This window comes from Pezoporus occidentalis, unplaced genomic scaffold (genome assembly GCF_034315485.1).
Source record: "Pezoporus occidentalis ecotype Australia unplaced genomic scaffold, CSIRO_AGI_Poc_V1 ctg65, whole genome shotgun sequence".
Classification (NCBI taxonomy): Eukaryota; Metazoa; Chordata; class Aves; order Psittaciformes; family Psittacidae; genus Pezoporus; species Pezoporus occidentalis.
This window is the reverse complement of record NW_026915998.1, coordinates 2527315-2555087: the sequence shown is the minus strand read 5'-3', so window position 1 is coordinate 2555087 and position 27773 is coordinate 2527315. Positions and strand designations below refer to the sequence as shown.

Genomic DNA, 27773 nt, shown 5'->3' with positions numbered 1-27773 from the left:
CAGGTAAAACCCTCTGAGTCTCAACTAGCAAAATCAAGAGAGCCGCAGGCTCAGTCAGTACCTATCAGCTCTAATTTCTCTTTTATCTTTCCCCCTAATCCAGACAAGTCTTACATGTTTTCTGCTCCATTCTTTGGGTCAAGAATACACTGGTTAATAGCCAATTATTTCATACCCTAAGGAAGTTTTGGGAAAGAAGTTCCTGGGGAGACTCAACTTGTTTTAGGAAATCAGGCTAATATTCAGTAGGTGAGACATTTCCGTTTGCTTTCCTTCTTAATACTGTCCCATCCCAGCACAAGGCTGAATTTATTGCTATAATAGGTATTGTTCAGATAGAGCATAATAGTTTCCCTGATTTTATTTTTCTTCTTCTCAAAACGTGAAAGTTTAGCCAGGGCATTGCAGCAAAATTCCAGTTAGGTAATTAAATTCTGCTTACTGAAAATACCCCTTTTAGAATCTGTCCCAGAATAGAGTCTGCTTTTCCTGTGAGCACTTTAAAAGGACTGATTCATTTTAACTTCACAGCTATCCAAATTCTGAAGCCTGCTGAAATTAGCTGTGACTGCCTAAATCACAATGTGCAGTTCCACTTGAGGTATCAAAAGGTACATTTTTGCATGCTTCATTGTTGTATGAATTCTTGTTTAGATATAATTCACATAGACACAACCTATGTAACAAATCAGTCAGATTCTGCTGACTGGCAGAAGTAAATTATTTGTACAGGAAAAGCAAACACTATTTAAAACTTTATTTTTATTAACATGTAGAGTAGGCCATGAACAAATTCAATTTGTGCATCGGGGCCATTTTGCATGTTCAAAAATACGATAGTGAAAAAAAATAAAGGCTGAAAGATAGTCTGAGGTGTGCAGTCTGGAAATGCAATCCAGAACAGATGTTCCACAGTATAAATTACTGCATTTTTTTTTTTTTAATTTACTTGTGCTACTTTAATTTATTATTTTTATTCACTTGATAGATGGCATTTAATTTCACTATGAGAGCTTCAGGATGAGTGTTTGATGCTGATGGCTCGAATTTATACCTGGGCAGAAAGCCAATGTGCCACAGCCATGTTCCACTTATGCCCTCCAAGCTACATTTAAGTGGCCTTCTGTTGCCCTTGGGGTATGTTTTACACAGGAAGCTTAAAGCCTTATGCAGGCCTGCAGCTTACTCACTAGAGCGAGTGAAAGATAGCTTTTCCTCTCTTCTGATCTCTTCAGGAAGAAAATCAAATAATTGGATTACTGGCCCTTTGATTGTGCTCAGTACAGATGGTTCAAAATCCCATTGTATTGGACCTCTGAGATGAAACGTAAATTGATAAAGAAAACAAATGTTTTAAATTGGTCTAATATGTCAATAGTATGTTATTACCTGATTAAGGAATGGCTATGACTGGTCTTCTGAATAGCTAAATATATGTAAGACACCTGCTGCTAGACTGGCACATGAACAAAACAAATAAAATAAGAAGGGTCCACCCACAGGAGCCTACTAGAGGCATAAATTACTGCAGATTATCCTCTCTTGCTTATTTTTATCTCTGAAATAGGAAATCAAAGCAAACAGATCAATCCATTGCAGGGTTAAAATTAGAATTACTGAAGAATCTATGCATCATCATATGAAATATTTGGGCTGATAGAGTAGAACCTGAATGTTTTGTTCTACTTATGTTTTCATGTGTATTGACTTGAACTTCGAGTTTCCCAGTTCCTGTTGTTTTTTGTTACTTGCACATATGTTTGTTTTATGTATTTATTTAGGACTAAATTTATTTGTTACACTGCGGTTTTAAAACATAATATCAGCTAAGCCTGGGAGAAGCATCCTAACAGATTTTAGACTACTTTATTGATGTCACTATTCTGTATATTCACACATGCATGCAATGATCCAAAATATTTTGAGGCAAATCATTCCATTGTGCAAAATAAATAGGTCTGTGTGAAAGCATAACTGGGGTAAATCCCTATTCTTTACACAGTGGAGAAAACTATGAAGAAAATAGCCAAAGGTTTGATTCTTACATTTTATGTTAGACTGGTTTCTCTACAATGTTTCTTGTTAAAATCATTATCTTACTGTCCTTTTGTATTTATGTGTCTACAGAGCAAGAAATAGGTACTAAAATGAGCCTGTCATCATGACTGTGTGTGCATTTATTTCACTCCACAATTTTGATGAATACAGTCTGTACTGGGAGCAGAGGGTTGTAACTTTAGGTGATGTTAGTGAGTAGCTCTGGTGTTCGGGGGAATTTTTTGCTGGCCAGGTATCTGAGTGGAAATTCCAGTGACTTGGGTTTAGAATAGAGCCTCAAAACTGACTAATAGAATTCACATTAAATTAGAACTAAGATATATTTTTGTAGCTTGTTGAGATTCTAGCACATATTTGTATTAATAAGATAATAAATGCATAATGGATGTGACACTTTTACCCACCTGAACATTTTCGAGTTAAAAAGATTGATAGACAACGCATTCCATTAGTTCTCCCTTTTACAACTAATAAACTTCCAGTTCATTAAGTTATTACATGTCATTCCTCATCTCACAAATAGAACCCATAATTCAGTTTTTCCCAGAGCTGCACATTTTTTAAGTCTACGGGCTAAATTAACAGAGCACATTTTGTCAATAAAGCTTCTGTTTGGTGGGGGAAGGAGGGGACAGTTAAGCAAAGCAATATGAAATGCAAGCTATTTTTTGTGTCAGAGGTCATTTGTTCGCTTCAATATTGCTTTTATTCTATTTATACATTCACTAAATGATAATTATTATGGAAAGCCCATGGTTAATCACTGCATTATGTTTAAAATGTTTTATATTTTGTTGCAGACTCTTACACTTGCAAATCTTTAGAGTTATCTTGAACAGTAAACTGTCCTTTTGCAATGAATCCTGGACAATCTATTAGTTCAGCTGTGCATTTACTGAAAGATAAAGGCTTTCTTCTGTGAGCAGTGGGAAAGCCACAGAAGCAAACAAAAATCATCCATATTCTGTAGTCCTGCACCAAAAGATGTGTCACTTCCTGAGCCAGAATTGCCCATTGCAGATGCAGGCAGTGAAACCTTCTGCATGGGAAGTTATATAAGACTAAGTTGTGCCCTATACCAAGTTCCTAACACTGCCTTTCTCACCATGACTTGAAGTGGGATTACTGTGCTCTTTGTTGGGTATAATATATGCATCTATTTGTAAAAAATACAACCTAGTGATAAGATGCTTGCCTAGAGAGTGGGATAGTGCAGTCCAGGGTCTTAGCAGCTTGCTGTGATTTAAAACCATTTCTGCTGTCCAGAAAAACAGGCAATTGTGATGGGGAGAAAAATGCAGTCTACCCTTTGCTCTCCCAGCCCCAGCAGTTAGGTGGATGCTCAGATAAGGGTCCCAATGGGTTGTAACTAACCTCCCCCATGAGACAGCAGTCTGTGAGGAGGGAGTGAGGGTGAGCGCCGGAAGAGGAAGCGGGACAAAGAGGGGCCATATTGCAGCATGTTTAGCTCTATTTTGGGGTTGAGGAGGCAGACCCTGCAAAGCTTTGCAGTGCCTTCCTTGTGGGGGAGTTGTTATAACCCTGGGGAGACTCAGAGCCTGCCTTGTTCCCTCATCTCCTGCTCTTCTGATTGAAACCTACCTGCTTTTTTGCTCTCAGTGGGAATTAGCAGCTGTGAGCAGTCATAATTTTCAACAGAGGGAGAAAAAGTCATTCCCTGCCCCAGACTGTCCCGGTGGGGTATGTGGTTCAATTTGCTGCAAGCATGCTAGCAATTAGAATCACCTACATAGAAAAATGGATGCTAAGTCAGTGTTAGTCTGAATATGGAGAGGAATGAAAATGATTAGCACTGAACAGGAATATTCAAGCCTGAACACTACTGGGAAGGATGTGAATAAAATTTCAACTGGTCTGGATCTGTCCAGAGCAGTATCACATTGTAATATGGTACTTTAATAACAGCTAGTTCCTCTTCTCATTAAATTTGTAGTTAACAAATGTACAGGTGATTGTTTTCAACTAAAGAAATAATGTTGTCATTGGAAAACACTTTTTTAAAATGGGGAGTTGTAAATGACAACAATATAATGGTGTTACAGTTTACAACAATTACAGACTGTGAATGAGAGAACAATGGAAAATGAAGTGGAGAAATGGGCCTTTTAAGAAATGGAAAAAGTAACATATGAAAGGGGAGCAAAAAGTTTTTAATAAATCCTTTTCCCAGAGATCACTCAGAACAAGTCTCCTGCAGAAAAAACAGTCTTTGGTGGAGAAACAATTAGTGTATGTTCAGTCTCTGCAACAGTCTTGCAAAGCTACAGTGGAGTATACATCTGTAGATCCAGTTGTTGCTCTCTCTTGGGCTTATATCCATTCAGACTTGAAATCCCGCTTAGAATACATCCTGACTGCACCGTATGAGAATCATGCTGCCTAGACTATGTTATTGCCTTAAGTTAACCTCTGAAACTGTGGCTGTCTAGACCATCATGGAAGTGAGTTGATAATGCTTTTGCTTTATCAATGCATTTATAGAATCAGATTTATCTAGATAGCTAGATAGTGAAATATTCTAACAAACAGAGTTTCTTAATCCACTGTCACTCTGTACTGTGATTGTAGCGTGTGTAATTTGATTAGTCATTTATAACTTTAGTACATCATATATAAAAATAACCAGTGAGCTGAAAATACTGGAAATGTTCAGAAAAACTGGCAATGCAGGCTGAGAGATGTGGGTCTTCTTTGCACAGAAATTAGTAACTGCTAACAGCTGGAGTCTAGCCTCCAAACTTCTAGCAAGGAGTGACTTAATTTACGAGCTGACACCTCCTAAAAAGCCCTTACACTGAATTTATCTAGTACTTCTGAGCTCTTGCTTGATGTGAAAGAAAAAAAGCTATTATCTTTAAGCTTGTTGCTTTTTTATCAGGGAAGATTGTAATGAAAAAGCTTAACTAATCAATGTTTTCTACTAATTAGGTGAAAGTGGTTTTTTCCTCAGCCAGTAGTTTCTGTTATGTGTCACTCCTGAACTAGTAGGTAGCATCCATGACTAGTGCTATCCTGCCTTAAGTCTTTTTTCTTTTTTTTTTTTTTTTTCCCAAAATCTAAGAGGATATTGACTGCTAAAGCATTTATATTCTGTGGGCAGCATTGAAACAGACACTTGAGAGCTCCATGTTGTTTCTGTAGTTCCAGAACTGGAATAGATATGCTCAGCCTTCCTGCTATAATAAATGCTTTTTCAGTAGCAAGACAACTTATGATTTAAACCAATACATTTGACAACGTGAGTGGTCTAGGGTGCATCCAGTAACTTGTGTTCTTGCTTATTTATTAAGAAAATCCCAAAGCTAGTTAAAAGATCAACATTTGTTCCTGGTGTACTGGCTATTTTTACATGCTGGCTGTTTTTACTTTATAGGCCTATCGTGACCTGGTAAGGCAGTTACTTACTTTTTTTCCTACTGAGTTAATAAGTTACAAGTCCTGGAGTAGTGCTCAGTACACTGTAATTCCTGGCTGTAAGACCTATGAGATATGTTTAAACTGAATGATCATCTACTTGGAGGAATGATGGCTTATTTTATAGCCCTCTTGTTCTTGTTGACAATAAACCACTGATACACACTATGAAGACAAGGGCATGTTCACCGTATTCTGAGCCTTGCATGCACTTTTTGTCTGTGCTGTGGGACTCTTCACACCTCACGAGTTCAGGACCAGCTAGTTCCTGTCATTAGTAGAGGATTTTTTTCCTCCAGTCTATATTTTGAATATTAAAACTCTGTCAATTTCTAGTTATGTTTGTGCCTCTCTTTAAAACACATATAAATATTTCATTCTCAAATAAATTTTTAAAGATGTTATTGTTCCTCCTAATAGTTCTTTCTCTATCTGCCCAGAAAATGTTTTTCTTTTTTCAGACAGACTCTGCTCTTCCTACCTCCTATTTCCTCAGTCACCTTGTAAATGTAGAGCATTACTGTGCAGAGAAAGCACAGCTTTTACACTATGTGACTTCAACAGTTGCACTTATTGTAATTTCTCTTCTCTCCTGTCCATCTTGAAAGATCCAACAATATTATTTTATCCATTATGTGACCTTCTTACTTGGCATTCTTTTGTACTTGCTCTAAGTACATTCCATGAAGAATGGAACAAGGCTGGGATGTATGGGAAAGGAAAGGCCAAGAGGCTAAGATTGTTCCACATAAATCACAAAGCAGATGTGTCTGAAAAGTTCTGGTCTGTAACACTGCATTAAAGACAACTGCATTGCATGTCTGTCTAAGTGCCAAAGAATAACACACATGCTTATGACTTCTGCATATGTTAAACTATCATTCATAAAAAGCAAGGTGGCACATAACATTCTTTATACTCATGCTGGATATTATGATCGAACAAAAAAACCACCCTCATTACCACTAAGTCCTGCCCTAGACTTTACTGGGTTTCTACTAGTGAGTAGTGTGCTTTATAATTTTGTGTAAGAAACTGTTTTCAGGGATGTAAGTATCACAGTATGCTAGAGATTGGAAGGGACCTCAAAAGATCATCTAGTCCAATCCCCCTGCCGGAGCAGGAACACCTAGATAAGGTTACACAGGAATGTGTCCAGGCGGGTTTTGAATGTCTCCAGGGAAGGAGACTCCACAACCTCCCTGGGCAGCCTGTTCCAGTGTTCCGTCACCCTCACTGAGAAGAAGTTTCTTCTCAAGTTGAAGTGGAACCTCTTGTGTTCCAGTTTGCACCCATTACCCCTTGTCCTGTCATTGTTTGCCACTGAGTAGAGCCTGGCTCCATCCTCGTGACACTCCCCCTTTATATATTTATAGACACTAATAAGGTCACCCCTCAGTCTCCTCTTCTCCAAACTATAGAGACCCAGCTCCCTCAGTCTTTCCTCATAAGGGAGATGCTCCACTCCCTTAATCATCTTAGTTGCCCTGCGCTGCACTCTCTCCAGCAGCTCCCTGTCCTTCTTGAACTGAGGGGCCCAGAACTGGACACAGTATTCCAGATGCGGTCTCACCAGGGCAGAGTAGAGGGGAGGGAGGACCTCTCTCGACCTACTAACCACCGCCCTTCTAATACACCCCAGGATGCCATTGGCCTTCTTGGCCACAAGGGCACAGTGCTGGCTCATGGTCATCCTGTTGTCCACTAGGACCCCCAGGTCCCTCTCCCCTACACTGCTCTCTAACAGGTCGTTTCCCAACCTATACTGGAACCTGGGGTTGTTCCTGCCCAGATGCAGGACTCTACACTTTCCCTTGTTATATTTCATCAAGTTATTCCCTGCCCAACTCTCCAGCCTGTCCAGGTCTCGCTGGATGGCAGCACAGCCTTCTGGCGTGTCAGCCACTCCTCCCAGCTTAGTGTCATCAGCAAACTTGCTGATAGTACACTCAATTCCCTCATCTAAATCGTTGATGAATATATTAAATAATACCGGTCCCAGTACTGACCCTTGAGGCACTCCACTAGTTACAGGCCTCCAACTAGACTCAGCCCCCAAGTACATTGTCTAGGTGCTGATTTTATTTTCCTGTTGAATTTATTCTCCAGATTCTCTGGCCTTCAGTCAATGAACTGGCTGATTAAATTATTATCCCAATAATGAGATTTGACACAATCTATGCTATTTACCTATGTGACCTGCTAAGTAGGTTAATTGGGAACCCTGAGTAATTATCAGCCACCTCATCTTGCTGACTGAGTTCCAAAATACATTAAATATAAAGATGCTGAAAAAAACATACAGGTTTTCATTTTAACTTCTGGATTGTTTCAAACGACCTTTTTAACTAGTAGCTTATTAATAAAAGGCATCAAATCTTGTGAACATTTTGGTTGTATAAAAATGTAGATGTTTCCTCTTGTGCATCATCATGGCTTCCTAGGGGAAAAGGAATTCTGTGGCATGTTAGATATAGGGGTCCCTCTATTCTGCAAATTGCTTGTATAAGTGAATTGTTGCATCCTAAGAGAGCAAGCTTAGAAGCAAGGAAAATTCAAGAAGTCAAAGTGATATTGGTTGTGACATTATAAAAATCATATTTTAATGCTTTTCTGTGAAAAGTTGGGAACTAGAAATTAACTTTATTGTTCCATGAAAGCTGTGATTCTTCTATTCCCCTTTCTCAGGAACCAGAGTCAAGAAAAATAAATATTATGGTACATGGTGACACTGACATTTACTTTTTATCTATCTAATCTTTTCTACCTTGTTCATTTCTGAAAAGCCACAATTATATTTCTTTCTGTCCTAGAAAATAGGAGATTGGAACTTAGAGAGGAAGCAGAATGGCCTCTTAGAGATGAAAAGATGGGGAAAAATATGTAAGATTTAAACTCAGTCTTTTCACAAGCTAATTGGCCCAAATTAGTGGTTCATAACTATGGACTTAGTCAGACTTCTCCCAAAGTCATTCCTATGCTCTGGCGAGAAATCCCACCAAAACTTAAGGTAGAAAGAACAGTCAAAGAATCCATTTCTTGTTACCAGCAATTAATGACTGCAACATAAAGTATCATCACAGGGACACTTTGGAGAGCCCCACTTGTGCTCTTGGGATGAGAGGGGGAGCTGCTCTGCCTTGTCCTCCACATGCTTGTGGCACAGCTGTCTGCCCTCAGCCCATCCTTCTCCACTGTGGCAGCTGCAGCCCACGAGCACTGGCACCACTAACTGAACCACGCAAAGAATTATTAAGTGTATAGTAAATTTGGCCAAGTTAAATCTGATTATCATATCACCTTTCACAAAGTATTTACACAGTCTTTCAGAAATTAAAAGCTTGCAGATTCCTGATGTCACATCCCCTCTGGCTGCCGTTGTCATTCCTCTCCCTTCAGCCCTCAGTGTGTGCAAAAATACGTTTCCATTTCTAAGCACATGCCATAATGGAAAGCAGAGCACCCACTTCTCTATGTCCAGAAAAATGGTTCTCTGAATAGATACCCATTTCAAAGCCATTTGACCTTTCAGTCAGTTGGCTTAAGGCTTTAGCATGGGGAAGTATAATTCAAGAGAAGAATCCAGCCATGATGAAATCATGTAAACCTGATCCTGAGCAAAGCTCAGATTTTGAGACAGCGACTCACATGTTAAAACCAAACACATGCTCAAGTGCTTTTCTGGATCATAGCCGTATTGAACTATAATGACCTAAATGGATTTATTCCCCAGACAAATTTACTCTTCCCTTTCCTCCTACCCACAAATACACTTGCACCTCAACCAATCACTTCTCTGTTTTGTTGAAAACTTTATGGCTTGTTTAATGTCTTCTAAGCCTGGCTTTATTTTCTCTCTTGATTTTCTCCATGCTCCATCAGAAAGGCTCTTTTACCCCTACCCAAATGATTTAAATTTCACTGTACAAAATTAATCAAAGCAAAATGGTTAAGGCTTATTAACAAAATTCTGATGTGTATTTGTGCTCATTCATCTTTGCCCCCCGTTCCAATGAAAAGAGGAAGAAGGTGCTGAGGATGCACATCAGGTGAAACTGCTGTCTACAAATGGTAAAAATAATATCTTTCAGCTCTCTGCCTATGGATTTTTTTGCTAGTATATGGTCCTGATGTGTAAAACTATAGGCATTTAGATGTCAGTAGCAGGAGAGAAAAAAATAAAAAGGTGTTACAGTAAAATATCAAAGAACTAACATCTTGGTGATAGTTATAAGGTCTTTTGTTCCTTAAAAATATCACAGTTTTATAAATGTATCATACCTGATAGAAAACTAAGGGCTTCTTGATATTTTGCAACTCATTACTCATTGCTTGTTGGTTACATAAGTGTTTTTGAATGAAGGAGCACTGTAAGGTCCTGTGAGAAGCTAAGCTGACATGACTTCTGTCTTCCCTTTTTATTACGATAGTCAATAGCTCAGTTGTAAGCAAGAGAATTGCTCTTTGTGACTGTATTAGACATTCTTTTCGGAGAGCTAGCTAAAATTTGAGAGCAGAAAAGCACTTCTGAAAAAAAAAAAACCAACCCAAAACAAACAAAAAAAAAAACAACAACCCAGCATGCCAGATGAATCAATAATAAGTGGACAAAGTTGAATCTGAGTCTTTTGAGTGTTTTTAGAACCTAAATCAAGACAGTATTGACTCTGTAAAGACTATATTTTTAAGGGTGGCTATATCAAAATCAGTACTGCCTTCTTGCTTGATTTGAAACCATCCATGCATTTGTGCAAGCAAATCCATTCTACAGTTATATTTCTTTTTTTTAGCTAAAGTCTTCCATTTGGTATGTGTGATCTGTGTATTATGACTCTATGTAAATTAACAAAAGGTGGATTGTATGTGATTATCTCTCACCAGTGTTCTCTACTAATGACATTTACGAAGCAAATGAAATATCTGTGCAAATTCTTCAGTGCATAAATTATGTACAGCTCGTATCTGTTAGTTCTCTACAAGCTGCTCACCATTACCTCAGAAATAATTAAAATAAGCATACATTGATCATCAGAATGTGAAAACATAAACTATAGGCATTAATGATCTAATGCTTTGCATTTGTGCAGTTTCCCATCCAAGATTTTCTTACTGTATCCAGTATATCCAATATTACATTATTTTAACACACCACACCTTTGTGAAAGGTAGATGTTTGTAGGGCTCTGGGTGAGGCATTAATCTTGTGATCATGCACTTGGGCTGATCCTGACTCAGTATGGCTTCATAGCTTAGGCATAGTTGTACGGTTTCTGTTCAGAACTAGTTGTGTTGGCCATTTCAGAGTATGCCTAGTGAAAGCCTTTCTCTTTGTGCACCTGCCTCTATAGACTTGTCTTAAAAAAATTCGAAACTAAACTTCTGTAACTTTAAACGTTTTGAGTGGAGCTGATGCAGTGTTGGTTTGTTGTAAAGCTGCTTGAAAACCTGAATCTAGTCTCCAAAATTAAACAATCAAGCACACCGTCCCTAAGTCCCTTTCTCTTGCAGGTTTTAGAATGAAAAAGCATTGCTGATATTTTGATTAACTGTTTTGTAGGGCAAAGCCACTGCATTCCCAGTATGCTAGAAAAAGGCATCACAGGTAACATTTCCTAGCTCCTAATGCCTCTCATTTTCTCTTGTGCTACCAGTCTTATCTATCTCATATGTACTCTGTGTGTGGTATTTAAGAGATGATATCCAGGTATGATGTTTAATCTCTTAGCAGGAAAGAAAAAACACAATGCGCTTACTCAGCAATTTCTTCTGTATAGTGCTTTGACGATCTAATTTTCCATTCCCTGACATGACCAAATTATTACTTCAGCAGTAAGTAATAGTAGTAAGTAGCCTGCAGTGCCAACATGCACACAGCTGAAGTGATAATAATAGTTTGATTTACTCATGCATACGTATGCACATCCTCCAAATTACATTCTTAAGAACAAAGGTTAGAAAACCTCTTTGGTAACGTGGGCGTGAAAGGGTGTTTTTGTACAGTCAATAAACACTGTTTAATGCTTAATACTGATTGCATCTGCTTCTACAGGAGATAATGTATATTTAAGCATATAAAATAACTATATTAAATACTAGCCCTGTGTTTCCAATAAAATAGAAATTAGTGAGTGTTTTGGCCCATTTTAATGTCTCAGAGTTAACATCAAAGTTCTGCCTGAGTCAGAAGAAATAAATTCACTCATCTGGGTAAAACATTCTCTATAGAACTGGTGAAATTCAATATTTAAATTGGCATACATTGTAAAATATGGTTCACTGCAGCATGATAAAATGTTTAACAAAAGTTATGTGGAATACATAAATGCTTGAGGTACTGGAGATTACCTCAGTAATGTGTGCTTTGTAATTACACTTTAGGGAAGTTATAAAGGTAGAAAAAAGAAGTGGCTTACAGATACATAATAATGAGGTTTAATAACAAAGCATTCATTGCAGGTAGAGTAGGTCAGAAATGTAATGCCCACATCTTTTCCTGGTGGACCGCTGAGAGTATGCCATATCACAGGATGTTTCCACCAGAGTACTGGTGCAGAAACTCACTTCATAAAGAAAAACTGCACAGCCAGTCATGCTGTTTTCTCCACATCTTGCCTCTAAAACTAAAATCTGTTTGAGGAAAACTTCAGTGGGAAGGCAGATTTGGTGTCTTCAGTCCTACAGAGGAATGGGCTGTTCAGAAAGAGCTCTTCAGCTTCCCACAGCTTCCTCTGCCCCACACTGGATACCAGTTATTGCCCCTGTGCTGTCTCTACATTCTGTGGGGCCACTTTCATAAGGCAGATCAATGGATTGATCCTTGTTAAGAGTGAACAGTCAGAAAGATCAGTTAACACACTGAAAGTAAGTATTTTCATAAATTGATTTGCACCACCAAAGTAACTATTAAAATCTGATGGGCAATCTCACAGTTTGGGCTTGAAAAAAATAGACCTTAAGAGATCTGATACTGAACAGCAGTGATTAAATAACAGTAAACAATTGCTGTATTTGTTTGCAGCTGAGGAATCCCTTTGGTTCCTGAAAATACAAAACAAGCCCCATAACTAGCAAAGTACCTTTGCTGTGCTTTACATATACATAAACAATCTGGACTGAATAGGACATTGTTTAGCTTTATATAACAGCCATCAAGAATAGAAAATAGGTGTAATCCTAGTGAATACATTTTGACTACAATCAATTTCTTCATGTGAAATCTGCCTGACAGATGAAGATCAAATTATGGGTACACATAACAACCTGAGAAGCAAATAGTTCCATTAAAATATTTTGCCAATGTTCATAAATTAATGCTTCCCAGAACTCCATCCCTGTCAAGTAAATAACTTTTTGTTTCCTGTTAAATACAGAGAGTACAGGTTACTATGGTGATCGATGGAACACAGAATAAACTCTGAGTCATGATAACTGCCACATACCAGAGGAAAAAAATGTCTGAACATTTCATGCAATTTCAAGCTGGATCTGTGAAAAACATTTTGAGAATATAAAATGATTTGATAATGTCCAAATAACACTATGTAAAGTACCACAAAAATGAAAACCTTGGAGCAGTGTGCCCCTTCAAATGAAAGTATTTCAGGCCCAAAACATTTTAAAACTCATGATCATAAATCTTACTTTTTTTGCCTTTTTATCCTAATGAATGACACAGAACTGTGACCACTTCAAAGAACTATAGAGAAATACTGTAGGCTGCATTGTCATGCACTATACATCTTCATCTAGGTCATAGACACCCTTGCCTTTGCCTGTCAGTGCCCAGTTGTTTTCAATCCCATTTACTCTCTATTTTATGTTCAAAAGGCTGAATGGTTGACATTGGGTAGCCACCAAGCAAGGACTGCTTTGATACCAGAGTTGTGGAAGTTTCAGTCTATTGATAAGAAGGACACCTACACTTTTACTTGCGCTTACTGTTGACTTTGCTTTACAAAGGCTTAAGAAAATAACAAAGAAGCATTTACATCTGCTTTCTCAGTAATCTACTTTAATATAAGTAATTAGCACACCAGTTTTTCAAATACATTTCACACCACAAAATTAAATGCAATGTTATTACTAGTCATTTCCAGGATTAGTCTCTAGTCATGAAACACAACTTTAATTAACAGTACAAGTCACGCCTTCCTGACTGTCTTCACAGTGTCATTGTTTCCAAGCAAGCAAGGCAGTGCTAGAGGTAACACAACTGGGTGGACCTACAGAAAAAGCCATTTGTTGTTGCATGGCTTTAAATTGTATGCTGCTGTTTTTAAATATTTCAGTTTCCTTTAGCCTCAGTACTACATCAGAGCTACAAAATATCCATGAAATGAATTAAAATGAATTAAAGCAAAAAGATTACAGTGTAGTTTGTATACTGACCTTCAGAATTCAACTCTGCCAAGTCACCAGAATCTCTGGTTGGGTGCCTGGCTTCAAAAATGTGTAGTTTTTTCCTCAGGAGAATTAAAAGCAGGAGGTTTATAGGCTAGTAAAGTCCAGAGCCCACAGCCTTCTCACTTGATGGTGTTACAGAGGGTGTTTTCTTCCCAGCTGAATCTTGTTTATCACTAGCATGCAAGTTCTCAGCTGGGGCAGTTCCACAGAGTGTTGCAGATTCCCTCTGACGTTGTGTCTCTTCCATATATCTAAGACTGGGGGGAGACAAAGAGACAGATGGAAAGCGATAATATCTTTCACATTTTATATTACTGGCAGCCTTTCTTGAATTTCCTATGGGCTTCAGGGCAATGTAAGAATAAAATCAGGATTTTTCGCCTTAGAAGACATGGTGTAATTCAAACAAAAATGAATTCAGGAAAACCCTCTGATTTATGCATTAGATCAGACCTTGTAATATAGCTGTATAATCTGTGAACCCAGTAATTCAGAAGTAACAAATATCCTTGTTATTTTTCACATGTCATTACATTCTGCACATGTCCATTACAAAATAGCTCTTACTTCATAACCTTTAACAAATTGGTGTCACTCTGGTGTCATTCTCTTAACCCATCATTTCTCCCTACCATGGGTGCCTTTTGTCTTTAAAATGCCATATTAAATATCATCAGCATTTGCAATCTTCTGAACAGAATGTTTAAAATCGAAATAGTTGTGGACACTAAAATGGAACTTGTTCAATGAAAATCTATATGAGTGAACAATTACTGCAGTACCAGCTCTTCTTTAACCCAAATGTCATTCTACATTATGGCCTGGCTGATATGGCTGCATCACAACTGAGCTATAACCTCTAAAAGCACCAGCCATTTCAGTTGTTAAAAAGAATACATATTTCCAATGAACTTCCCAAAACTTAGTTGCCCATTAGCAGCCTTTAATAAAGGGCTCTGTGTTTTATGTGTGACTAATATCTGTGTATGACTAATAACTTTTGTGGCAACAGTATAATCATTCCTGCTAACTGTGGTTTTTGAATTAAAGAAACACCTGGATAATGGGGACCTGAAGAACTGCTGAGGCTAAATCTCATGGCTCACAAGCATCAGCCTTTTATGGGATGCATATGCCCCAGACTTGTGTAGATATAAATGCCTGTGTAATGCTCTGGCGGTGCCTCCCTAAACTCTATTCTGGATAAATATTTATGCCTTGCTACTTTTACCTGACATGATTGTGGAAAGCAAATGTAGTAAGAATATGAACATGCCCACAAATGACTCAGTTCTCATCTCAGAAAGCAATCTAGTAATTTTTCCCATGTTACTCCAACGTTAGTAAAAGTTCAGGCAGCAACTGTCACTTGTACCAAACTGTAGACAGAATATATACTTAGACCTTGGATTAAATTTTAAATCCAGGTCTTAGTTTTGCTACTAAGTTTTGTTCTCTGTTCTTCTAGCTCTGCTGCTTTAAACAAATGAAAGATTCCCCATCTGTACAAGCAGCAGAGACCACACACATAAAGGACAGGAAAGCAATCAGGCACAATGGTAAGTCAGATGCTAGGGCCATTAACAAAAATCTGGATCAGTTTGACCATAGTATCTTCAGGGGCTGCTGTTATTAATCTTTCTTCTGAATTATGTTAACCTGTATAAATTATAGGGGAATAAAATTGTAAAAAATAGTCATAAAGAACATTTGATGAGTCAAGTTGGTGCCCTAGTGAGAGATTTCAATAGGAGTGATTTCTTACCAGGGATAAGCTTCAAAGAAAAGGCTGTTCACACTGTTCCAGGTGGAGAAACTGATACCTTTTGGAAAGAACAAAAAATCTACCAGCTGCTGAGACTGAAGCTCAAGGTGGGTTTGCTATGAATGGAGATAAAGGAGACAGACTGAAGTTTTTAAGCAGACCCGCTCAGCCTTTGTAGCTGTCCATGACAAAGCAGGCACCGACACAGGTCCAGGATGAAAACGTTTTAACAGTGACTTTCCATGCAGGAACTTCAGCTTTAAAGTCACACACACTCCCAGATAACTGTAAGGATAAAACACAGATGCTGGTGCATCAGACTATGGCATTTAGCTGTTCTACCCGGCACACTGCGTGTGTTGAGCATCACTCTTCCCTTGGCTGAAGTACCTGCCTCTTGCAGCCCTCCGGCTCTGCAGGACAGCAGCCTGAGTGTTTACTGCTCCTGCCACATTGCCAGCCTTTCTGTCCAGTCCCCTCCCTACTCCTAGCTCAAAGATCACAGGCTGCAATTCTGTCAGTACCTCACTGGCTCAGGAAAGCCTGTAGCGCCAAGACAAAAGGAATAGATTTTTGTTTCCCCAGTTGTTCAGTGTTGCTTCCTTGATGCACTTGGAGTGGGTTTTATTCTAAAAGGCAACTTTGCTGTCTGGCTGTGCACTGCTGGGTCTTCAGGAATCAGATAGTGACAGCTGTTTCACTAGTGTTAGTCTGCTGAGGAGACGCATTTTTAATTTGAGTGTTAAGAATGAATGTCTTTCTTGCTCTGCCTTGTTTGTAAGTCCCTGGAGACTTTTCTCACACATTTTTTTCCTTATTTCCAACATGAGCTCTCCTTCAACAAGTACTTAAACTGTTGCCTACATTATGAATCCAAAATCATGCCCCAAGTTATTGTTGAGGCTCAGTATGGCCTGAAGCAGGGTGTATCTCAATCAGCATTGGCAGTATCTCGAATCTTGTAGCTTAGGTAAATCACAACAACCATTCCCCTCCTTATATCTATACTTCCTTTTGTCTGTGATTGTTCTGTTCCAAAACTTTCTTAGGTAGCAAAGGAGTATTTTTTTCTTTCACCATTCCTAAGGTGCTTGACGCTCTATTCATCAGGAAGTTAACAGATTCTACACTGCATATAGATATTAAAGCCACCAATTTCCTAGAGACCAATAGACCTGAAGCAGAGATGATTCAGGAATGTCTGCCCAAGTCCACTCTTCTTACTTATTAGCACCCATGCATAAATATTACAAAGTGTCTTTCCTAACATACAGAGTGGCTGACATAGCACACTTGCTACTGTGGAGCCAATGTCCCAGAGTAAACCCAGAGTTCGCTTGTCTTTCATGCCTTCCTCACTGCGTAAGTACCACAGAGAGCATGAAAGGGGCGTCTTCATGGAGCAATTGATGTGCTTTAACCTTTCTTCTTAGCAACTCCTTAGCACTGTGGTGGAATGAATGCACTGAGGCCAGTTTTCTTTGGAGTGTCCTGAACCCTTATTTTTTTGCCTTGCGAATGTATTAGCAAAAAATCAGTGTTTAGCCAAGTAAAGCAGAAAAGTGGCCAGTTTGATTTTTCTTTGGAGCAACTCTCCTAACACCAAAAATCACCCTTAGTAAACTATCTCAAAATACCTAGGTGCTTTGAAACTAACCCTTTCTACCCACTATTGACATTTGCAAAAAAAAAATTTCATTTTCTTTCTGACACACACAAATAATGACACACAAATATTCTTGTCTTGATCAAGAATAAATGTTAACTCTCTAAGGTGTAACTTAAATACTATTAGAAAAATGCTATTAAAAATGACAGAAGTTCCAATTTATAATATCAATTTTAGAATGCTTAAATAAAAATATGCAAGTGCAAAAACTGTACCCAAATAAATGAAATTTTAACAGTGAAACTAGTAATATTTCCATTTAGTTTTTAACATTAATTGACTAAAGATTAATTTCACCATGAGTGAAGCATTCTTCAATTATGATGTTTTCTATTAAACTCCAGTGGATACAGTCTTCCTTCTTTGCGGCAACTGATGTGGATGCAGGAGGAAAAAAAAGAAACAGCTTCTGGAGTGATCTGTCTATATGGAGAGCTGTATTTAATTAATTGGAAGCTCATTTATTACTAGCTCCTATAACACTTGTGATAGGATTAGAGGGGAACATTCAGATAACCACCCTTTTATGCTTGAAGCAGGAAATAATTAGCCTTCAGTTTGCTTCATTTTGACCAAAATAAAGAACAGCAGTGCTGGTAGAAGGAGAATCTGAATTTCTACTTTAAAACACTATTATATGCTCAGCAAAAACTGGAAATAATAAAAAAGGTGGGTGGGCTCAGAACTTGAGACGTCAAACTGTGCATGAACAGACTTGTAGCTGATTCATTGCAACTTCTTAACCACATGATCTAAAGAGGGTGTCTAGAGCTCAGCTGTCTATGCTTACAGGGTGCTATGCAGCTCCTGTATGGTCCTGAATAGATGGACCTTATTGCTGGAGCAATAAGGTAAGCAGCCATTCCAACCTTCTTTTGTGTCTCAGCTGGCGTGGACACTCAGTTTTCCATGGCAAATAACACAGATACCATCACTGAGCAGGGATGCACCCAGAAAAGTGCCAGTTCTGTTGTCTCCTGCTAGGTACTGAAGGCAAGCCTCAGACTGACAGTCTCAGACTAGTCCCAGTCTTGCTTTGCTTCTCAGGCAAGACAGTAGAATAATATGCAGGATTATTTTTAACAAAGACTCTGCAGAAGAGGATTCATCCACCATAAAGTGTATGATTTTTGTGATATCGAGGAAAGTAATCTACATGACGATGTCCATTTTATATTCCCTTGTCACATATCTGTCGTTTATTTACGCAGGACATGTAAGACAGACAAAGGCTTACATAAAAGTATAGAGCCGTGCAAAAGTAGAGATCATCAATAACTGCCTTTAATCAGAAAAATGCTAATATTTGGATTTGCTACTTACTTCTTTTCTAGTTTCAACATATTATCTATTTAGTAAAGAAGAAGTTAAAAAAGAAGAGCCCCGTGTTTATTTCCTAAGAGTAACTTTCCTTCAGTACCTGTCATGGTTTTATTATGCGTTATATCATTTCAGGACAGCTAGATTGTAGCAGAGCAATTCCACAGCCTGTTGCTGGATCAGCCCAATGTGTGTCACATACTTGGCTGTAGCTCATTGCTGTGTTCTGCTGCAGCCCCGCAGGATTTCGTACTTGGAGAGCCCTGTCAGAGAAGGGATATTTATGCCCAAAGGAGAGGGAAGGTTGTAGATGAAAAGGTTTCTAATGCATGGCTTTCACTCACAACCCCAATCTGGTTGTATTTAATGTCACTGGGTAAAAATGTCCCAGTGAAGGCACCTTCTTTCACCTGATGGCAAATGAATGTGTTATAACAATGATGGAATTATTCTGAGCAGCCAGGAGGTCAGGAGGGTGGTCTTCATTTCAGAAAGGGAAATATGATTATACTCCTCCATTGGGTGACTCCTGTGGGAGGTCCCCCGATGCCAGGAGGCCTTAGTCTCAGTAATGTCATTTAAATGACAAGACAACTTGGAAGCAGCAATTGCTCCTTTGACCTGAGCATTCAGCCACACACTCAGGGTTTTGCAGGCTGTTCTGCTTAGAAGAAATGCACATAAGGAAGGTGAGTGGCTGTTTGAAGCAGAACTACGATTTCCTTTTTTCAGAGAACCCAGACCTTTTTCCCTGAATGCTGGAGGAATCAAAACAAAAAGCAGCAGCATCTTTGCTCACAGCTTCTGCCTTTGTATGCTTGCTCTGTTGGGCTGAAAAGTTATTACAGGAACTGCCCTGGGCCACCAGTTGCAAACCCGTCAAAAGTAAATCCCCAAACTGTGGAATTGGGGAGGTTCAGTCTTCTTGAGCGTAACATGCATGTATATTTTGCAGGCTGACCATTTCCTTCAACTGGAAGGATTTTCTACAAAGACATTCAGTTTCTTCCAACAGTTATTTTTATTTGTTAACATCTAAACATTCACCAGCACTTTATTGTACCTGGAAAAGCCAGCTGCATCATATCCCTCACATTGAATCCCTTTATCACTTTTGAATAGCAGAATGTGAAATAAAGTGTGTTTTGTTTTGTCTTTAGTGAAAAACTAATAGGTTCTGCACATTCTGATGTGACTTTGGTAGGGCAATGAAGGTAAATGCCTACTGTTCATGGCAGGGCATGGGCAGGTTTGTTAGAAAGAAAGACTATGTACACTTGCCATTTCTCAGCTGTTACACAGAAGTCTGAATCTGTTATACAAAAATCCCCTCAATGCTACTTTCTAACTTACCTAAATTTTTATATGCAGCTGTGGTATAAATGGGTTCTTTTTGGTGAAGGAGAAACAGGAGGAGCGTATTTATATCACTGCTGCCCTCTCAGCAGATTGTACCGGGACAGCTATTCTCTGAGGAAAACATTGAAAGAATCTGTAAATTCTAGTGGTAATCTCAGCTAATCTGCTTTCTTAGTTTTCTCTAAGGCAGCCTGCTTTCCTAGCTTTCTCTAAGGCAGTGGAGTTCTAGTGGGATCACAGCTCCAGGTCTACCTCCTGTGTAAATTGGATTTCAAGACACTGTTTGTTAAAGTATAACTCAGCACCCCCAGGCACACTTTTAACCTAACACTGAATAGACAAGACAGAATCCCTATTTGAAGGAGGAAATGTTGAGGTTTTGTTCAAGTGTTTAATCAAGAAGTCTGTGATTTGGCAATAAATCTGCTAACTATTCTATACTCCACAAACACTTCAACTAAATTTAATCACTCTGATACGAGACTATTCTGAGTACTCTTTGCATGATTGGTACCACAGAAGGAATTGATATCCCATCAGTTGGTAGTTAAGATTTTGTTTTTCATCAAGAAATCTCAGTTTTGTAGTGGCGTGCCTCTTCTCAGACTGGACAAGTGCTGGGCATACTCAAAAGCAGCCTGGCTTTGTCCTAAGAGATCTATTGGACTCCCATCCAATGAGACATCAGCAGAAACTGAACAGTAGCACCAAGAGGTGACTGTAAATAGCCACAGAAACTTTTACACCTGGCAGAGGCACTTGGTTGGAAATGCCACCTTCCAATTTTTTTCCAGTTCTCACTTAATTTCCCCTGAAAACTCAGTGCAGATGTACTTAACCTAGTTCATAGTGCCCAGATTGTAAAATTCATGAGAATTCTTGCATTCTGGATAACAAAAAGTTGTGAATTAAAAACTCTCACACTAAACAATTCCCCTATAATTTCCCACCCCAGGAATTTCCAGGCATCTTACCACAGCTACAGGTCTGCAGCTTCTCTTCCTCAAGCTTGGTCTTGTCCAGTGCTCCTCTGAGAGGGCTGGTCTGTGTTTTGGTCTTTCCAGCTTGGGGCAGTGCTCCCTCTGCCCTTCCTCTGTTCTTCCAGAGAGGGAGTTATAGTAGTGACAGCCATTTCTTCCATAGTTGATCCCTATATGGGAAAAACAGGGAGCCAGATGACAGGGTTTCCATGTGATTTAGATGTATGTGAAAGGAAGATTTTTCTTTATAGCATTACCACTGGCAGAATGGAAGAGTGAGGTGGGATTAGTATTCTTACCTGCACGTGAGTAGAGATGGAATAATTCTTCATAAAATGTAAGGGATGGGATTTAGTGAACGGTTGAGGGTATATCTTAATTGATCTCTCTTCCAATTTAAAAATTAAACTTTTAATTAAGATGACCCCAAAGCAATTATTCAGACTTGTATATTTACATTAATTGGACTACCAAAGCATTAAGAGTAAGATCATGACTTTGCAGAAGGCACAAAGTCCATTTTCCATGTTGAAGTACCTCACTACCTGATTTGTAATGAGGAGGGAGGTCACAGTACTTATGCCATTTCCACACCATTTATTCTGTTCATCAGGACTTCAGGTCTAAAATAGAAATGGAGGCTGTGTTGAAGTGATGGGGATGATGGGGAGGATTGATGTAGAATTATTTATTTGCCATATGAAATGGAAGCCCTCCTCCAGAAGACAATTACTTCTTTTCACTCCCACTTTAGCATTCACCAAACTAACAATAGTCAAGTATGGTATCACTGCTGATGTTTAGCGTATACATTTGTGTTTTTTCTTTTCTACAGCAATATTAATTTACTCATAAACCACTTAATTACCTTTGTAATTAAATACCTTGGTAATTAAGTAGTGGATGTTAACACCATAAATACCATTTAAATAAAACCACAATGGCCCATGGGCCATGGTCTAGCAAGATATTTAGGCACATGCTCTCAGCAGAACAGCGTGGGTGATTCAAGAAAGGCTCAGGACATCGGCTTCTCACAGCAGGGAATTTGTTGAACTAAGGTCTCAACACCCCTCAATTGACAAAGTAAGGTTTCAAACACAAATGCTTGATTTGGTTCCCTTAAAGAACCACTATCAAAGCAGTTTTTATTGAAACATGTTGTAAAAGTGCGGCTTAAACTTCAGTGGCAAGGTTCACTCTTTTGCTGTACCACACAGACACCTGATGCAGAAGTACCAAAGCAGAGTTAAACTTACCAAGACAAAGATCAAAGTTACTACAATAAAAGGTTATGCACACTATCTGTTACCATGTATCTGCCACTGGTGAAAGGTCTGTGCCTTGAGGAGCAACCTTGAGAGGTGTCCCAGCTTAAAGGGAGATCACCACCATGCAGCCATGCTGCTTAGCAGGGGGAGCTCAAAAAAAGCTTATTTAGGCATCATAGTTATGGAAATAAAGTGGTTGGCTTGTAGTCAAATTCCATGCACTGGGAAAGGTATGCATGAGATTCCTTGTACCCACAACTTTCTTTGATCCTTGATAAATGAGTCTTGGAAAAGCCACCTGCTATGCATGAGTTAATTGCATGATGGGTATTCCAAGTTATTTTTGTTAAGGGGTTGAGTGCATCTGTCACAGTCCCAGTGCTCATAAGCAAAAATAATCAGGACCAGGTATTTCCATATCAGTCTTAATCAGTCATTTAAAAAAAAATTATGCTACTTTTTTGTGGATGAGCATTTCTAAACTGTCAAATTCCTTGAAAACTTTTCAGAGTGTTTGGAGTTGGTATTTATAATTGCTAACAACACTGTGTGATGCAGGAGAGGCAAACTGTATTCTTTTAAAATGTTTTGCCCATCAAATTTGTATTTTACCTGCTGTAATGCTCTCAGTATTTTGCAGAAAGTCAAAACAATCTGTATCTGAGCTATTGAGGAAATGAAAAAATATTGTAGATGATAAAAAATTATCTTCTACAGAACCACCTGAGACAATATCATTTGTCATCTAAACAATTTTAAAGAATATGTTATTGCCACTGAAAAAGAATAGTATGAAGTTCAGGAAGGACCTTGAGCTCTGGATATGTCCATTGGCATTTTTGCACTCAGGAATGCCCAGCTAATATCCAGGGGAGAGATAGGGAAGGAACCATACAGATATTTCTCCTTTAAGAAGTGGAAGCTACTTTAGCTGGAGGCTCAACTCAAATACCAATCTGCCTTTGCTTCACACACATCTTAAAGTCTCTGCTATTTAACTTTTGTTCCATGAAATTTCAACAGCCTATAAAAACCATGCCCACTTTTCATCTTCCAGTCACTCTAAGCACTAACATTCATTCTCTTTGCTGTTTATCCTATGTCTTGGCCTAAAATGGAGGTATAAAATAAGGTAAAATAAAAGTAAGTGGAGATTGTAGCAGCCTTAGTGTTTGATCTCTGCGTGATTCACTATAATGTGTTCTGAAAAACAGAATCTAAATCTGTTCGCATTTAAAATGTCAGAATTGGACTATGTTCAAGATATTATTAGACTATCAACAGCAGAGCAGGAAGAGAAGGTACTATTTTTGCTGGCGAATGCCTGGAAGGATATGGGCTATAGTATCTCTTTTGACCCAGCTAGCAGAATCAATATTTAATGGTTTAGGGTGTATTCTGGTTGAGCAGCAAAAAATTATTAAACTGTTGCATTTCTGTTTATAAAAAAATGTGAGGCTCGTTTTTAGGTTGACATCTCCAAACTTTGTTCACTTTCCATGTTACCTCAAGAGCATATTTCTCTAGTCTGTTGTTCAGGTCAAACCCAGGTGTTGCTCAGACTGTGCAAAAACATCTGCCTCACTCTTCCGTGTGTCGTCTGCACAGACACATTCACACATACCCTTTCCCAGAACAGCACAATACTCAGAAGAAATCCTGAGGCACAGAACATTGACATTTTTGTGATCTGCTTCACTTGCTTTTGGCTGTGGAAAGGACCATGTATCTCCTACAAATGTCTTAAAAAAAATTAAATCCACTCATTCTGAAAAAGTTTTAATTCAGCTTGTAAACAAAGAACAAGAACAAGACGGAGGAGATTTCCCCTGCAAGACAGTAAGTTACTTGCCAAAAGCAAAGCCAGAATTAAATTTTCTTCTAAAGAGTTAGATTGTCAAAGTTGGATCCCAGATTCAGTCACTGAAGTGTGAAGAAAAGGGATTTTAGTAATACGCTAACTGTACATTTCAACCAACCATCTTTAACTGTGCATCACTTCTGACATCCCCATAATGTGTGAGAATGTGTATAAGTGTATATACAAACTAGATTTCTTACTGAGTCTAGACAGTGGAAAAAAATTGTGTGCAGGCATGAAATGCTCAATGGCATAACAGAACATTCCACAAACAGCTGGGATTTGCTTTTCAAAAATATCACAGTCTATTCAAAGACACTTCAGTTTTCAAAGAATTTTTTTCAGTTTTCTTATTTCGCACTTTCCAAAGATACATGAACCTCTGGGTTTTTCCCTCCTCCCTCTTATTTTAGAGTTCTGGTAGCACATTCAGCTTCCTACCTTCTTTTCCTAGAGATGATGCTTCCACCCTGAACATCCGTGAGTAATGCCATACAGAGAATTATCAAGGTTGCATAATATAAGGACAAGTTATTTCACAGTTTAATAGATCTAAGCTGTCCAAGCTAGAATATAGTAGAAGTCATGGCCATGATGTGACTGGGTTGCTCCTTGAGGGAAGAAACCCATCTTTATCCAAAGGTGAATCAAAATACAGCAGAATACAATTGCATATATAGTCTTCTCATGAAAATTCTACTCCTAGTCATGAAGGGGAGGGGAGAAGAAATGTTTTTTCTGGATCATAGATCATTTGATCTACTATGGTGATCTTCCAAGAAAGAAATGAAAAATCAGATTTACAGTAATTCACTATGGAAAATATTTCCTTTATCCCATTGTCAGTTTACTTCCCAAAGTTAATGCACAGGCACTCTAATTTTATAATGTGGAATACCTCAGATCACATTGGTGTCTAGTATGATTTGCGAGTATTTTTCTTTCAGTCTGGATACAAAGTCTGTTGAGGGCCATATGAAAAAATGAGATTAGAACACTATTCTGTACAGAAAACCATGTGGCTGTATAACAAGAGTGCAAAACCTGTTCACTAGATTTTCTTTCTAGTAAATTAATGGAAGTCTTTGGTTTTAATTCAGTTGCATTTCAATAGATCAGATGAATATGTCTAGGTATGGTAAAGAGGTCCAGGAGTGGTAACTCAGCCTCTGGAGGGGCTGTTACCCATACATTAGCATCCAGAGACAGGGGACTGAAAGCAAGTCAAGGGTCAGACGAAAGGCTTGGCACAACAGTCAGAGACTTCAGTGTTAAGCTAGTAAGCCATTACGGACGTTGTCTTGGATAGAGCTAGTTGCCTTAAACAAGAGTTCTTTGTGCAAAGATAAGGCAACCACATGCTTGGCACCGCAGCCCCCCACAAAGAATTTGTTTAGTGACGGCTGAGATGCTCCCAGACCCAGGAGCCCTGACATGTTCTGTACAAACACAGTGACAATGGCGTCTAACCCAAGTGACTTACTTTCTGAGATGACTTCTCATATTGCGGTATCTTCAGCTTCAAAGGAAAACACAAAGAAGGAAACATGGGACAGCCTCCTGCTCCCCTCCCACCCCCTGTAATGTCATGAGTATTTTCAACAAGCAAAATTGACCTGCACATTCCACTCATAGCTAATCATCATAAGAGAAACTACAGTGAATTCATCATTTTCCTGGAAGTTTGCAGCACATAAGTATCACTTGTATCTATGCTCTTTCATATACCAGCTCTCAAACAACCACTCACCACTGAGATATTCCATTAGTGTCATGCTGGGAATGGAATGTTTCTAGATTTTATAACTTGACTTTGAAACAGAGCTTCATAGCAGTCTTACTCTCAAGATTACAGTTCATCTCACAGTCAGAAGGAAGAGTGGATGTGATGCATTCCAGCATTTCCCCTGCCTATGCGGTTAAGCTAGCTGCTGGGTGACACCAGGCTGCCTTGATCCTGAGTGTACAGTGAAATAGTCAATACAGTCAGAGCAGGGTACAAATTATGGCTCAGTCAGTGTTTCTTCCTCTGCTCATTGCTTGCATAAGTAGCAAGTAACTTCACACTTGCTTGTTAAATAGCTTACTTCCTTATAATGGACACAAGGAAGGAATTTTCCAACTTTTTCATCCTTTGACCTCTCTCCTATCTGAGCTTGTCTATGTCAGATGGGCTCAGTGACAGTATGCCTAAGAAAGGCAATTTCTCTCCAATAAACACCTCTTTGTTCTGCCAAATGGGTTATAAGAACGCACTCCAAAATGAATAATAAGTGGCTATAATAATTATTTGAATGTTTACCTATTCTTATTTGAGGGGGTAAAGATACTCTTTTTAAAATTCTGAATGCACAGAAGGGCAATATTGATAACCGTTTCCTCTCTGAAGTGCCGTACTTCCTTTTTAGAGCTCAATTTCAGATTTCAGTGAAGCATAGGACTACTAATCTCTGATCAAAAGGGTGAGAGTCAAATCAGAATCTGGATTTCAGTCTTATTTCTTCATTTTTACATGTGGAAGATGATGCATTGTTGTTCATCGCTTTGTGGTCAGTCTTAAAGGGGAATGGTGACCTTACATCATTTGATTAATGCTCCAGTTATTACGGGTTTACAGATCAGCATTTGTCTCCATTCCCTGTGACCACTGAGTCAGACACCTTATATTTTTTGAACTTTGTACCTTTTTTTTTTTTCATTTTCAGTAGAATCTTCTGTCAGGAGTGGGGTTAATTAACTTCAAAGGGACTGACTGTGGAGAGCAGTGATTGACTGGGGGGGGGGGGATGTAGTTGGTATGGAGACAGGGAGAGCAGCAGGGCTATGGGGCTGTAATATGATGTAGGCAGAAAGGATGAACTGACTGCTGAACAAGAAGGAGAGGCTAACGCTCACTGAACTACTAAGTAAATCTGTGCTGAGGACCAGGGTAAGATGAATAAAGAGCAATGCCTTTATCAACATTTTCCTTTTTTAAACATGCACCCATTTGCTCTTATTCACACAACGGTATAATGGATCACAGTGCCAGCACTGAAAGGAAAAGCAGTAGCAGTGCAGGCTATCATTAGTTGCCATTGTTTCCAAAGACTTTTGTATATTCTGGTAAGAAACAGAGTGAGCTGCCTGCCCTCAGAAATGGCTTCTTGAGACAACTCAGAAATCAGTTATATCAGATAACACTCTGCAATGAGTTTCATTGAATTTATGTGAGAGCAAGGTCGCATTTAAGATGGTTAATGTTAGCAGAGTGTTGTCCATGGTAAATAGAAGGTGGTCTATTCTTATTAATAATGAGGAGTAAAGTTGTGTAGGGTTTGTGTCTCATGACAGATCTAGCAGTGAGGGTAAGTCATGTTACAATACAGCATTCCTTTCATGTTACTACAGAGGAGCTCCTCTTGGTTGCCACTGAGACTTACCTCCCATCCCCTTCACTTGTTCTATACATGCTTAACAAAGTGGAGACAAAAAGCTATGAAATCCAAAATGCAGTACTATGTATCCTTTTTTTGTTATTGTAAATCATTATACAGAATAAGAGCAAGGTTGAGTTGGGTCCACATTAACGCAGAAAACATTGTCAAAACGTATTCTGCGTAATAAGGACAGAGAAAGAAAAAAGGACTTTTCGTTAGTTCCCATTTATTTA

The 27773-nt window shown here is 38.7% G+C and overlaps 1 long non-coding RNA gene across 2 annotated transcripts; it reads left to right on the top strand.

Moving 5' to 3' along the window:
* On the top strand, positions 1-27416 carry LOC134175048 (uncharacterized). 2 transcript variants are annotated; one of them, XR_009968876.1, is made up of 3 exons: positions 1-249; positions 19383-19535; positions 25641-27416. It is a non-coding gene; the product is annotated as an uncharacterized LOC134175048 (long non-coding RNA). The 2 variants fall into 2 exon arrangements; XR_009968877.1 differs by lacking the exon at positions 25641-27416 and adding an exon at positions 20965-21020.
* The last annotated feature ends 357 nt before the right edge of the window (positions 27417-27773 follow it).